Raw genomic sequence first — 14,379 nt, 5'->3', positions numbered from 1 at the left:
GAAACCAAGAACAAACTACATTTGTGTTTGTTTCAACTACTGAAGATAGCAAAATCATATAAAAAACTATTCACCCTGTCTCAACAATGAAGAAAACTGTACTGAAAACAATTTTTAGGAGTCTGGAGTTACATTAACACCATCACTAGGAAACAAATGTTTAAGTATTCTTGAATTTCATTGTCAAAATCTGAAAGAGTCCACCATGTTAAATAGTGCCACAAGGCACACCGCTATTCTTTTATACAAGGTGATCCCCTATCTAGTGACTGGAGCATAAAGTAGGTAGGCCATACTATCTCACAAACATCAACTAAACTAGGTGCTGTTTCACCATTAAAATTCCATTATTTCAGGTTTACATGCCTTCACACACACATACACACACACACACACACACACATACACCCTACAATGGGCCAAAGACAAACTTTATTTACTACATTTTTTCACCCATTTCTTTATGAGTGTTCCCTGTCACGTTCTCCTACCTACAGCAATGTACCTTGCTAGAGGTTTCTAGTTTTCCTCCTTTCCTTGTGAAATATGATTTCTTTATAAGAATATGGATTAATCAAATCAGAAGGTAGTCAATTACACTATGTGTAGTAAATGTATCTTATAGAATTTCATAGAATATGTGACTATGGTCAGTCTTAGGTTTTCAGATCCCTAACAAAAGGAGAAATATTTTAAGGAATATGCAAATTTCTAATAAAAAATTTTCAATGTTGATAGTGTTGCATTTATTGTTAGGACAACTTTCAAAAGAATCAAGACTCAAAGGCAACAGCTAGAGCAAAAACTTACACACCATCCTGTCAAACTCCCCTCCTAAATGATTTGAGAAACACTATCCCTTGGGGAAAAAGGAAGACAGAGCCAAATAATACATGCCCAGGGCTTTAGATACAAACATAGAGACACACCAACAAGTACAAACCAGTGCCTGTGGGACTCCTGAAAATGTCTTATTCCTGTGGGGAAGGGATTGGAAGTCAGTAACATCATCATCAGCCTGAAATGCATTGCCTGCAGAATTGCAATGCTCTCCACTGTGACAGGGCAGTGATAGCCAATTAAGACAGCCAACATTTGGCACCTTTTCTAAAGTGTCCCAAATCCATATGTATGATATTTGTGGAAGGTAATACAAAAACACTTTGAAATACAAAGAGTTCCCTGCTGTGGAAAACTAGAGAAGATGCTTGAAAACTCCTGTTCAATTATGTGCTTGTCCTCTTCTCTTCTCCCAAATACATACACCACCCCCACACTCCTATACTAGGACCATGTGGAAAAGTTTCTGTACAGGTTTATCTGTATTTCCACATTAGAATTAATGGATTAGGATTAAATATCATCACTATCAATATAACTTACATAAAAATTAATTGAAAATAAAACAAAGTCTGCTATTTCTTAAATTTTCATTATGAAGTGTGTTTAATTGTTTTATAATAATAATACATACATAATACAATACATTTTTTCATATTAAATAGCAGGGTAGTTGGAGTATATGTATACTTTATTGAAAAATACATTACCCCAACTAAATTCACTATAAAAGTGTTTATTATATCTGTGCAATTTGAAAAAAATAAAGTAGAGAGGTGATTTAATCCCAAAAGGGAACAAGTTAACACAATTTTCTCCCTGTTTGAGGGAGAGAGTGGTAGGTATGGAAGAAGAGGAAAGAGTTCATCACTTTAAACTTCCCAAAAAACTGCCTTTACTATGTACATAAAATTGCTTTAACATAAAGATAAACTCAGGTCATTATAGGCTGGAGACTAAGAAACATCCCAAATGTGAGCATTCAAGATTCTCTTGAAAAAGCATGCAATCTAAAATTCAGTCCTGAAAATCACTTAATATTCAGTTCCTCTCCTTTTTTCATACATAAGCATTTCAGCAATCAGTTCATTTCTTTTCCATAACTTCCCTTGGCTCTCTCACCTTCATTTAAGGTAAGTCTCTAGATTTTAAGCTAAACAAACATTCACACAAGATTACTTTCCTTCTGACAGCTAAGGATATGCTTTTTGGAACATTCAAATCAAAATAGTTTTTGTTTACTTTTTCTTTTTTTATTATTCTTAAATCTGTAATGGAAACTTTTCAAAATTATGTCAGTCTTAAAACCCTCACAGAAGTCAAACTCATTCTTTCAGTGATGTTAGCTAACCTGTAAAATTTCACAGATCCTTGAACTCAACATTTTCAAAATTTCTTTCCATCTCATTTAACTTTAGAGCTTGTAAAGCAGGAGATTTTGTCATATGGTATGAACAAAACACTTCAATCAAAATCAAGTTTCTTTGCATTCAACAATCCCCTAAACAGATTATTTTAAAAGGTAAGAGAGAAGAAAGTATCTCCCAAACCTTTTTTCACATTTCTCTTCTTTTCCCCGTGAACCCAAACGTGATGTAATTTCAAAATGCGTGAGAGTTCCCAGGGAGGTGTGTAAAAAAAAGAAGAAGAAGAAGAAGATCACTGTCTAAAAGCCACAGTTATCACTGTGGGACACTTGCCTGTAAACTCAGCCTTTTACTGCCATAAACACATTCACTTGCTGCAGTGCAGAATGAATGTCAGCTTAGTCAGTCAGAACTTTCAGTGCAGAAATTCAGCCTGATGCCGATGCAGTCACCCTGATAAGGAAGCACTTACCTTAATTGAAATCTTGCCTTTCATACAGCAGAGACATCAGTCAAATCAACCTTGATTGGGGTGGGGGTATCTAAGTTTTCAATCAACACCCTCCAGATAGCTGCATGCTGGGCTGCTTTTTTCCTGTTTATGCTGAACTCCTTGCTGTCTAAAGGAGAGAGAAAGAGATAAGCTGAAATCCTCAGAGGTTCCCAGTGAGTAAGTGAGGACCAAAGCAATGTTTCTTAACATGAGATTCTCCGCAAACGTGCTCGGGTCTGGAAGACCCAGTAACTGCTGTGATAGGCTCCTGTCATGTCCCTTGAGCTGTGGGATGATCATTGACCTGATTAGCACTGAACACTCCCTGCATGCAGGGAAAGCACTGAGAGGATTGGTGGGTCGCAAGGGAATTGGAAAAGGCACCAGGGCCACTTGGGAATCTTGTCTCCTCCAGACTAATGGATGAGCTGCAGCCAAGGCTATAATTTCTGAGGAGGTTACCCACGATGTTAACCATGTGAGGACTTAAACAAATGTGCTTTCACATGCTGTTTCTTAAGGTGCAGAAGTACTAGACACAGAGTACAGCTGAGCAATTAAGAAACTGGTGTAGCTGACTTGTTAGACAAACCTGAAAATATTCTGCACTTAGAGACAAAAGGATAAAAGGGGATTCCTTCATGGGCCTTTAACCCTAGAGACGGATGCTTACTTTGACCTCTGCTTAGGTAAAAGGAACTTCGTGAGCTTGTTAACTCAACAAGGACATTTTTCTGTGTTATAAAATGAAGGCACCCACAACAAAGTATTCCTGGCAATGCTTCACATTGACGAATACACATACACACACACATACACACACACACACATACACACACACACACAGGACTATGGGATTATTTGGTTATTCTCAAAAAAGAGTCACTAAAAAGTAGAGACTGAATGAACATCAAACTGAAGAAATGATTATATTATTCCATTAAATATTTCTGATTCCCAAGATAATCAATAAATGAACCTTACTAAATTATCCCTTCTTTAGTATAAAGTAATCTGCTAACATTCTACCTTACACTAATCAAAATGAACAGGACATTTTATGGGGGCCTCTAAAAATTCGACACACTGCTTAAGATAATTAGTTTCTGTAGTAGCAGCCACTTGCTAAAACCTCCTCCAAAAACTGACCTTTTGCTATTGCCCACTTGACAGCTTCTTAATATGTTTTAAATCCAAAATTATCAGTTTACGGATTATAAATCCTTTTAAAAAAAGAAGGAATGAACTAAATGTAGGAGTACCAAATGGTTAATTTTTTGTTGGTGCTAACTTTAACAAGAGAAAAAAAAACATATGCAAATAGAATAAAAAGAACAGATGAAAAAAGTCATTTGCATGTCTTAAGGGTGAGAAAATTTTATTGCCAGAAAGAATAAGTGGTGAATGTCCTCTTAGAATGATGCCAAAATGTTCAGCACCTCTATTTTTCGAAACCAGTCACACTTGGGACATATGGCATTCCCTTGGTAACACTGTTTATTGGTGTTACACACACACACACACACACACACACAGTTAAATTATAGTTGTGGTTCTATGTTTGTGTGTATCCTAGAATAACTCTAATTCAAATGGAGGAACACTAAAGCAAACTCGTTATATTTATTACAAAAAGTGGTTACCTCAAATTTTCATGGGATGTATAATAAAAGTCTATTATTCATTAATTTTTAAAATTCGTTTAGTTGGACCTTCTAAAAGACATAAAATCTATAAACTGGGAATTATTGTAAATAGGACAGATTCTTGAACTTAAAGTACATGTTGTAATAATGAGAATCTTGTATAAGGAGGACCAAGACAATTCAATTTACAGATGAGGTCTCTTGCTCCCTCAACTGGCTGAGGTTGGGAGCTGTACGGAAGAAATCCTCTCTTCGGTGGGCACCTACCCTCCTGCAGAGAAAGAACTAGTACTTTTTCCTCCTCAACAGGAGAACCATTATCCAATTAAAGATTAGCATTAATGAGTTCCACTTGAAAAATGACTACTTGAAAACTCCTCCACCTCTCAAATGAGACATCCAAAACATAAATAGTAAATAGTCTCTTTATTAGAATGCGGGGGTATCTTTGAAAAAAATACTGATGAAAACAAAATATCTATAATATTCGATGGTAGTTATAAATGCACACACAGATACATATATACGTGCACATATATGTGAATATGCATATTCACATATCACACATACGCACATTTATAGAATGTCTATGTATGTATAAGCAATTATGGATATACTCTTTAACTGGTCTAAGGTCTTATTTGAGAATGAATTTTATTTTTTGAAATTACCTTCCTTTCAAAACACCTGCTTACCTTACCCTACAACCTTCAAGAATTATACTTTACAGCTAAGAGGAGTGCTAATTTCACTAATCTCATTCTCTTTATTTTGCTGCAGATGGCAAATTGCATCAGGTAAAACATCTTTGACTTGATGTAATTTTTAGCTGTAAAGTACAATTCTTGGAGGTTGTAGGTCATGATAAAACTGGGAAGAATGTATCTGGTGCCACTTAATTGAAAATTCATAATTCCCTTGCTGAGACCTTTAAGTAGTGTATGTTCTAATGGCCAATGTTATTATAATAAACTTCATGGAAGAAAATTAATAATACAGCAAAAAAGAGAGGGAAATCAATAGTATTTTCTCTCTCTTTCTCCCCTTCTCACCCCCCCCCCGTCTCTCTCTTTTTCTCTCTCCCCTACCTATACTTTAAACATTTATTTTCTACAATGTTCTAGGAATATGAATATACATGGCAAACATTTCCAATGACTAAGCCTGGAACTCTTTGAATCCACCTGAATTGAACAATTACCCTGATTAATGGTCATTTCACATCTACTTTGTTAAAATTTGTTTTTGTATAGCAAAAGGTTAAACACTTAATTCTGTAATACATTGACAGTGTCCATTTCAATGTGGAGAATATTAACAATGAAGGAACAAAAAGTGAAGTATAATAATGAATGTACCTTTCAAGTCAGGTTATTGTACTTGGTTTTTACTAAATAATAGAATAGAAAATAATCACCGTGAGTGGTAGGGGCTGCTTAGTTTTGTCATTTTGCCCCAAGAGTCTTGCACAGTCCCACAGACTTAGTAAGTGATTAGCATAGCTGTTGGATTAAATCAAGTTGACTTGCTTAAAGTAAAATGATGGAAAATAAGAAAATAAAATTCCTTGTAGATCTTGGAGGAGAGAATTCCAGAAAATACCGATTCCAATTTCTTGACTTTAGCTATAATAAAATAACTCATAAATAAAAATGCTTTAGGGTTACAAAGGGCTTTGTATATATTAATTCATTTGATATTCACAATATCCTTGAAAAGTATTATTCTTTCCACTTTACAAATGAGGAAACTAAATCTCTGAGAAGTTAAATCACTTGTGCAAAGTCAAATAGACAGTAAGTGACTGAACCAAGGACTCAAACCCAAGTTTTTTTACTTCTTACTTTTTTTTTTTACCTTTTCACTACATCATGCAAGAGGATTCCAAAAAGGAAATTTTAATGATTCTCTCCAATCTCATTTACTTGGTAGAGGAAGATGAGAAAGGAGAGGGAGAAAAAAAGCAGATGACATTATCTTGATAGCATTATCAAAAGCATATATACCTAAAATCATACTTGGTTAAATTGCTATTTCAGTTTTACCAAGAATATGACTGAGATATCAAAGTTCAACACATGATTTGGAAGCAGTCTGTCTATAGATTATTCAAATTTTACCTTGAAGTTTTAAACAAAGCCACATGAGCTTTAAAATAGTAATTTTAAAAAATGATTTCAAGTTCTAGAACATAGTCATAAAAAAATTAAGCACTATACATTCTAATGATTTCAATTTTTCTAATTAATATTTATGTTTAATAATTCTAGCTTTACTAAACAACTTCACATTAATTTGATCTTTAAACCAACCATGTAAAGTAACCAGGGAGGTAGTAACACTATTTTAAAAAGGCATAGGTGAAGCGAGATTTGGAGGCAGAGATGATAGCAGTGTGGCTTGTTTGGCCTTGGCCTCTGTTCTGGGGGTCCTCCAGCAGAGGCCCAGGTTCCCAGTCTCTTGGGACAAGTCCAAGCTCCTCAGCTATAGCTCCTGGATCCAGCCTATCCTGTGCCTGAGCCAAAGTGATCTTCAGGAAGAAGAGCTTATTGAGAATGAAAGGCCTGCGGTATTGACTGACACAACAATGCATCCTGCCCTAAAATGGGATCTTGATTATCTACAGAAGATATTGGCAATGGAGATTTCTCATTGTATAGTTCCAAATTCCAACAGGAAAGATATGGAATTCCATGAGTTTGTAGAAAATGTATAGGTCATAGAGCAGTGGGGCAGTTAAGAGAGGTATCAGAGCCTCAATGATACAGAAGGGGAAAAAAAAATCTCTCATGGACTTCTTGGGTTTTAACTGGAACTGGATTAATAAATAGCCCCTGACCTGCAACGTGTTGCTCATTGGTGTGGAAGGAAATGAGAAAGGAAATGTGGAAGGAAATGCTCTGCTACGATGAACATCAAAACTTCTTTGTTCAGATCAAGGGCTGTAAGTGATCCCTCTTGTTTCTTCCATATCACTTTGAGTACCTCATTCCTTACCACATGTACCACCCTTTGACAGGCAGAGTCAGATGGATTTTGACAATCCTAACTACAAAAGGTTCCCCAGCTTTTAGTACATGATGGGCTATGAGACAGTAGTTGGCCCTGGTGATGTTCTTTAAATCCCTATGTACTGGTGGCATCACATAGAATCATTACTGAATGGAGGGACCACCATCAATGTGAGAATCTGATATGAGGGCACCTAATAAGACTGAATATCTGCCCAAGGTTCAACAAAAAGTGGCCATAATGAGAAATATTGAGAAGACGCTAGGAGAGGGCCTAGGGAACCTACAAAGAGGTGGGTCCCTTGTTGAACATGATGATCAGTAGTAGATACAACTAATCTGCTTGGAAGCTGAGGCCTCCTTCTGGATGACTGCCAACCATCCTATTTCATCCCATCTTGTGTGGTCCACACTGCTTTGTTTGATGAGGACTAGAAGATCCAGTGTGATAGTAACTGCACACAGCCCTTAACAGACTTTATTCCTGCCCAGTCTCCCAGGGCAGGAATGTGAGATCTGTTGTTTGTTATTGAGTTGTTTTAGTTGTATCAGACTCTTTGCCCATTTGGGGTTTTCTTGGCAAAGATACTAGAGTGGTTTGCCATTTCCTTCTCCAGCTCATATTACAGATGAGGACCTGAGATAAACAGAGTTAAGTGACTTTCCCAGGGTCACATGGCTAGTATCTGAGACCAGATTTAAACTCAGAAAAATAAGTCTGCCTGACTCCATGCTCTGGCCCTCTATCAAGGTCAGGTGGAGCAATTAACCAATCTACCCTCCTTTGCTCCCATCTATTTTTTTAATCTTTTTATTTATTTTTTTAGGGGGAAGGCAACTGCGGTTAAGTGATTTGCTCAGGGTCGCACAGCTAGTAAGTGTCTGAGGCTGGATTACAACTCAGGTCCTCCTGATTACAGGACCAGCGCTCTATACACAGCACTAGCTAGCTGCGCCAACTCTGTCCCATCCTGAGTGATTTTTTTCCTCCCTCAATCCTGTTATTAATTACCTTCCCTCTCTCTGCCCCAAAGTCCTATATTCAGTTTAGGGTTCCATCTTTGTCTCACTCTGTGTGTGTGTGTGTGTGTGTGTGTGTGTGAGACTGTCTTTGTGTCCTTCCTCCTAGGCCCCTGAGGATGTGATGAAGCGCTTGTCACTTGGCATGATGCCATACAGCCTCACTGCCAAGATCTGAGTGAGGGAAGGAGACAAGCTTGCCTGGATGACATTGGCATCTTTTAAGGGAGTTTGTGGACTTGATGTCTAGTCTTCCAAGTTCCTGGAATTCCTAAGTTTCAGTATTTTTTGATAGATAACTCTGCCTATACACCAGCAATTTAGTTTGATTTTCTCCAGCATGGGGGTATCCTAGCTACAGGAAAGAAGGAACTAGCTGACTTGTGTGTGTATATCCTTGTCTCCATACTCTAGCCAGGTTCTGCCTACCAATGCTCTCTCCACAGCAGGATTTTTCCAAGAATGGCTACGCTATAGGACAAGGAGCTTTCTAGCCTACATGTGCCTCTGTTCAGATGGCCATGGCCACACTGTGACTGAAGTCTGTTTACCAACACTCCACATGCTGACTTGCTTCACTTTCACTGGATACTGCTGCAGAGAAGTTGCAGCCTGGCCCACCAAGATGATTTTAATTCAGTTTTTAGCTTATTTATATTGGTTGGACTTTGGTACAAGTTTGAGATTCATAAGATAAAGCCTCTAAGGCACAGGAATCCCCGGTCTCTCCCCTTCATTTTAGCTTGAGCTTCCTGACTTTCCTGGTCTTAGCCAACTGCTTGCCTCCATAGACAATGGGAGGGTCAGTGACTGAAGCAGTTGACACTAGAGTCTAAGAGGCTAACTGGGGCTGCTTTCCTGTCCATATATTGGGGGAGATAAGTGAGAGCCCTTGCCATCTCCCCTAGTTCTGGATGTACAGATGCTCCAACCTTCTGAAAAGTACCCCCTCCTTTACCCAGTAACATCCAAGGTTGCTGTAGGCACCAGCCATGGGCCTTTCCTTGATCTTGAGTGACAGGACAGGGTTATTCTCCTGTAGGAAGTCTCCCTGGAAAGAGTGAGGGAGGAATATGGGAGGACATGTTTTTCTTTTTTTTTTCTTTCTTTTTTTTTGCCACAGGTTTAACTCTTTAGGATCAAAGCAATGGTTCTTTTCCAAAGAAGCTCAGTTTAGATTGCACTAAGACTAGTGTGTGTAGGTTGTTTGTTTTTTGGAAATCCCTGTGCTTTCTATGCTTGCCTTGGTATTCTCTCTGATTGGAACAGAATATGTGTGAGTGTGGAAGACATGGCATTTTCTCTAGTTTTGTTTTTTTTTAATAACAAAGTTGGAAAATGGAAAAATAACTGCATAGAAATAGGTGTAAAAACATTATGATTTGATAAGGTTAATGAACTAAGTAATAGTAAAGCTAGAGACAGAATACTTGTTCTGACTTCCAGAATAAGGTTTGTCCCACTACACTAACTCAGGCCTAGACCATGTCATTCTAGGGTGAACCAATAACAGGAATAACAACACTTCCTTTGGAAAAAAAAAATTAAGCAGTCCAATCAATGTAAATGTCTGCACAATACATGATGGGGGCAGGGGGGGGCGTGACTTACTAGTTGTCCATTATGCAAAATTTACATTTTCTGGGATCAGGAACTATAACCTTTGGGTCAAACTAGCCAGTCTTTTTTTGGTACAGCCCCTACCTAAGAATGTTTTTACACTTAAAAATCAAGTTTTATCATATTTTAAAAATGTAAAAAAAAAAACAAACCAAACCAAACCAAAAACATTTTTAACTCCCAGGCTTTGCAACAAGAAAAGAGGGTTGTGGTGTTGGTGATGTTGGTGCATGATTTGTTTCTTGGGCCAAAGCCTGCTGACCTCTGGCTTTATAACTCTGGTTTTATTATTTCTTATGATATAATTTTACACAGCTATTTAGACATAGTTTTATTGAGAAAGAATAAAAATGAATTCTTTCAAATTCAGTAAATGAGTATCATTAACCAGCTTCCTAAAATTCACAGGTGAATTTATCTGATTTAGTCATGATTCTGTGCTGTATCATCTCCACTTTTAAATACTAACTCACTGCTAAAGCTACACCTGTGTGTAACAATCAAATTAACAGCAGATAAGAAATCACAAACTATTACTGTTAATTGTTTTCAAATGGTGAAAATAACCAAGCCAACTAACAAAGTGATAGCACATTGATCTTCCCAAAGAAACATGCCACTAAATTCTATGATCTCAGAATACTTTTAAGATCTTTTGTGTGTTTTTATTTATGTGTAAGGCACACATTTTAATTTACCTGTTGATTTTTTTTAAGTTAGTAAATTATAGGTACTCCATGGAGAGGCATGTACTCAATATATCAAAAACAGAACAGACTAGAGTTGTCTGAAAAATAATTGTACCGTGTCTTTGAAAAATGTTTAACTTTTATTGATGTATTATATTTTTATGTCACCTTTATTTCTAAATATATACTTCCCCCTCCCTTGCCTGGTGAGGCATCCATAAAAAACAAAATAAAGCAGACAAAAAGCGATTCCACAAGACTAACCAATATATCAAATGAGTATGGCAGTGCAGGCAATGTTCCACCTGGGAGGTACTTTTTTCTCATTTCTCCTTCAGAGAGACCTTAATAATTCTAATGATTCAGTTTCAAGTTTATTTTTTTAATTGTTCTTTACATTTATGTTTCTATGAGTGTTGAATATTTGGAGGTTTGCCCTACAAATCACCTACATTAGCCCCTCAAGTGGTATTGGCTTCTGGTTCCACTTATTTGACCCTGAATCTGCTCATAAAAGTCTTCATATGCTACTCTGAAGTCTTCATATTCATCATTTCTCATGGCACAGTAATATTTCATTACATTAATGTAACAAAAATTGTTTGTGTTTTTACCCCAATAGAGAGTAGTGTCCTTCAGAACTGAATTTGAATCAGTGAAATTATGTTCAAATCAGACATCTATCTGCCCCCTTGGAATTATTTGACCTTGGCCACTTTGCTTAAGCTCCTTGTGCCTCAGTTTCCTAATCTAGAAAATAAGTGAGTTGGATTAGTTGACTTCTAAATTCCCTTCTAGCTTTAAATGTACTTAACAAATGTCAAATTAAACTGAATTGAAATAGGGAGATTAGGGAACTAGCCCAGACTTTGACACTATCAAGGTATTAGACCTTTAACTAGTCACAACTTATTGTCTACTTGCTATCTTCATTTAAAAAATGAGGGGCCTCAACAAAATTGTCTCTAAGGTCCATTCCAGCTTTATTATCATCTGATCATAAAAACCTAAGATAGTTTGTCCTTGACTTTGCAAGGTTATGAAAGAATTAGGTAGGCACAACGTATAAGGTAAGTACAGGCCTTCCATCCAAATTTAAACACACACACACACACACACACACGCACACTATTTCTATATTTTTCTCTATAAGTAATGTTCCAACAAGAATTGTCACTAAGTACAATTAAAATGGTTTAGGATTCACCTAGTGAATATTGGTTTCAGCTTGCTCATACAGAAAAAGACAAATGACTAATTTCCAGCACATTTTTAGTGATTTTCAGGTTAATCATCATAACACATTCCTTTTCAAGGGACATGGCCATTACATTACCATGCCAAGATTAGGTCATTAGCCCCCCCTTTCCCTTATCTTAGCTACTGAAAAATTAAAGACAATATAATTATAATGATTGAAAATTATCTCCATATTGCATGGTATTAATGGAATGCATTGATTATTTAATATTAATTTTTAATATTTACTCTTCACATTGCCTTCCCATTTTTAAGAGGCCTGCTACTTTTTGAATGGATTAAATGAAATGATTTTGAGTCTAAGCAATTTGTTGGCTTCTGCCCATTCCATTTAAACTAGATTTATTTTGCTTTATATCTTTTAGATGTGATTTGTAGGTTCAAATAGTATGAAATAAAATAAATGAAACATTTTGTGGACAATAATTGTACTGCACTTAATGCTTCAGGAAAGGTACAGAAACAATTCAATATGCATAGAATTCCAACATACTTCCCTGCTGTAACGATAAAAGAAAAAAAAACCTGTATTAAAGGACATATACAAATTGAGTCCTTGGCTTCATGAATGATTAAGCTCAGCAGCAGGTTATTTGTTGTTGTAGTTATTGTATTTTTAGACTGAGAGGGCATTTTTGATTGGAGGGAGAATAACTATAAAAGTCTGATAGTATGGTAAGGTATTGAGACACATAAAAGAAACAAAGGTAAAAGGAATTGGAGTCATTGCAATAGTTGTTAATAGTTTTAGAAGTTACTTAAAAAACTCATGTATGAAAAAAAAGATCTCCCTAATTTAAACAGACCAAGGGTCATGTTATTCTCAGAAAGTGTTCCAGGATTCCAAAATAAACATAAATTAACATGTAAAAGTGGAAAACAATTATTGCCCCCCAAAATGTTTTAAAAATAAACAATAGCTTCTCCATCCCAGGATTAATGAAACTTTACTTTAACTGTTTAATAGTACCTTGAAATAAGTTAAAACTGTACTACAAGTAAAACTATAAAAATATTTTAATTTTTAAAAATCTATATTCTTTAATTTTAAATTAATTCAATTACTTTCCAAATAATGTCTTAAAGAATGAGAGAAATCATCAAATTCAAAATCCAGTTTCAAAGTGGAAGATGACTTTTAAGTTCATAGCACCTTTTCAGATAATATTACATAGTGTTCAAAAAAAAATCAACATGATCTCATGTAGAAATAAAAGGGATGGTGTAGAGAATGGTATCTATACCTTCTTCTGTTTCTAGGTTTTATTTGTAGTTCCAATATAAAAGTTCTCTTGTGTCCATGCTTATAAAAGAATTACACAGGGGTAGAACAAGAGTACCAATCATCTAGTGAACTTTATTTTACTATTTATTTCATAAGTTTAACTTCTTAGGACAAGCTCTCACAAGAAGTCTACCTGTACCAAATTTCACCACTGAGTTAACAGTAAAGTTCTATTATATATCCACTTCCTCTTGGTCACCAAACAGCAATTTCCTTCAGGTATCAAGGCAATGGTTTAAATTACCTCCTGAGTTTCCTTTCTGTCCTCCTACTACATTAACTGTTCTGCTAATCTAGCTTCCTCTGTGGCCCCCTCTTTTTCTCTCTTGACAGAAGTCAATACTCTGCTGCCACCACATCAGCTATATAAGTCTGTCTGCCTGCCTCACTGACTCCACATCCCCTTTTAAAAGAGCTTAAATCTATCACTATGGTAGTGGATAAACAGAAAGTTGGTTAGATCTCCACAAGTGCTTTCTTCAATATAGTGCTAATTCATGTAGCCTGATTGAGACTGACATTTTTTATATTAAGATTTTGTTATTATACACTATTTAAAATCAATAGACTTTACATTATGGAACACAAATGCAAAATGGTTTGGGTCTGAATTCTTACAATGTTTCTAATTAAATAAATTAATCTAAAATGTTATATTCTATATATTTACATTTTAACTACAAAGACTAATAATAACAGCTAATATTTTACAGTGTTTACTGATGTCAGGCACTGTACTAAGAACTTTACAATTAATCTCTTTTTGATCCTCATAACAACCCTGGCACACAGCTGCTGAGTATCTACATTTTATAGATTAGGAAACTGAGACAAACAGGTTAAATGACTTGCTGCAGCTCCCAAAGTTAGGAAGTGTCTAAGGCCATATTTGAAATTAAGTTTTTCTAACTCCAATGTATTAGTCTCTGAAATGCCCTCATTACATGCCTTGACGAGCGAGCCCCCCTTCTTTTATGAGACCTTTTTATCTGGTTGTTCAAATGAATGTTTAAACTGCATTTTTTTTATATCTGTGCTTAAAAACAAACAAAAAAATCTAGCTATCTCTTAAACAAGACATAATTGTATTTTTAAATTTTCCCCTAAAGTTCCATGTTTCAGTAGACTATGTGTTAGGTTTGTAAAAA

General features: G+C 35.9%; 1 protein-coding gene and 1 pseudogene across 1 annotated transcript in view; one reads left to right on the top strand and one right to left on the bottom strand.

The window, feature by feature from the left end:
- Window positions 1-14,379, bottom strand: part of CDH12 (cadherin 12) — a 1,453,320-nt gene that overhangs the window by 631,747 nt on the left and 807,194 nt on the right. The window contains exon 3 of the mRNA XM_069101402.1: window positions 2,680-2,827. The gene's annotated coding sequence lies outside the window, so the exon portion shown is untranslated. The remainder of the gene's footprint in view (window positions 1-2,679; window positions 2,828-14,379) is intronic.
- On the top strand, window positions 2,447-7,695 carry LOC138171793 (hypoxia-inducible factor 1-alpha inhibitor pseudogene; annotated as a pseudogene).

This window comes from Petaurus breviceps, unplaced genomic scaffold (genome assembly GCF_028583685.1).
Source record: "Petaurus breviceps papuanus isolate PSGF00001 unplaced genomic scaffold, PetGlider_PUasm1.0 47, whole genome shotgun sequence".
Taxonomy (NCBI): Eukaryota; Metazoa; Chordata; class Mammalia; order Diprotodontia; family Petauridae; genus Petaurus; species Petaurus breviceps.
The sequence above is the reverse complement of the archived record's forward strand: the minus strand, read 5'-3'. Positions and strand labels throughout refer to the sequence as shown.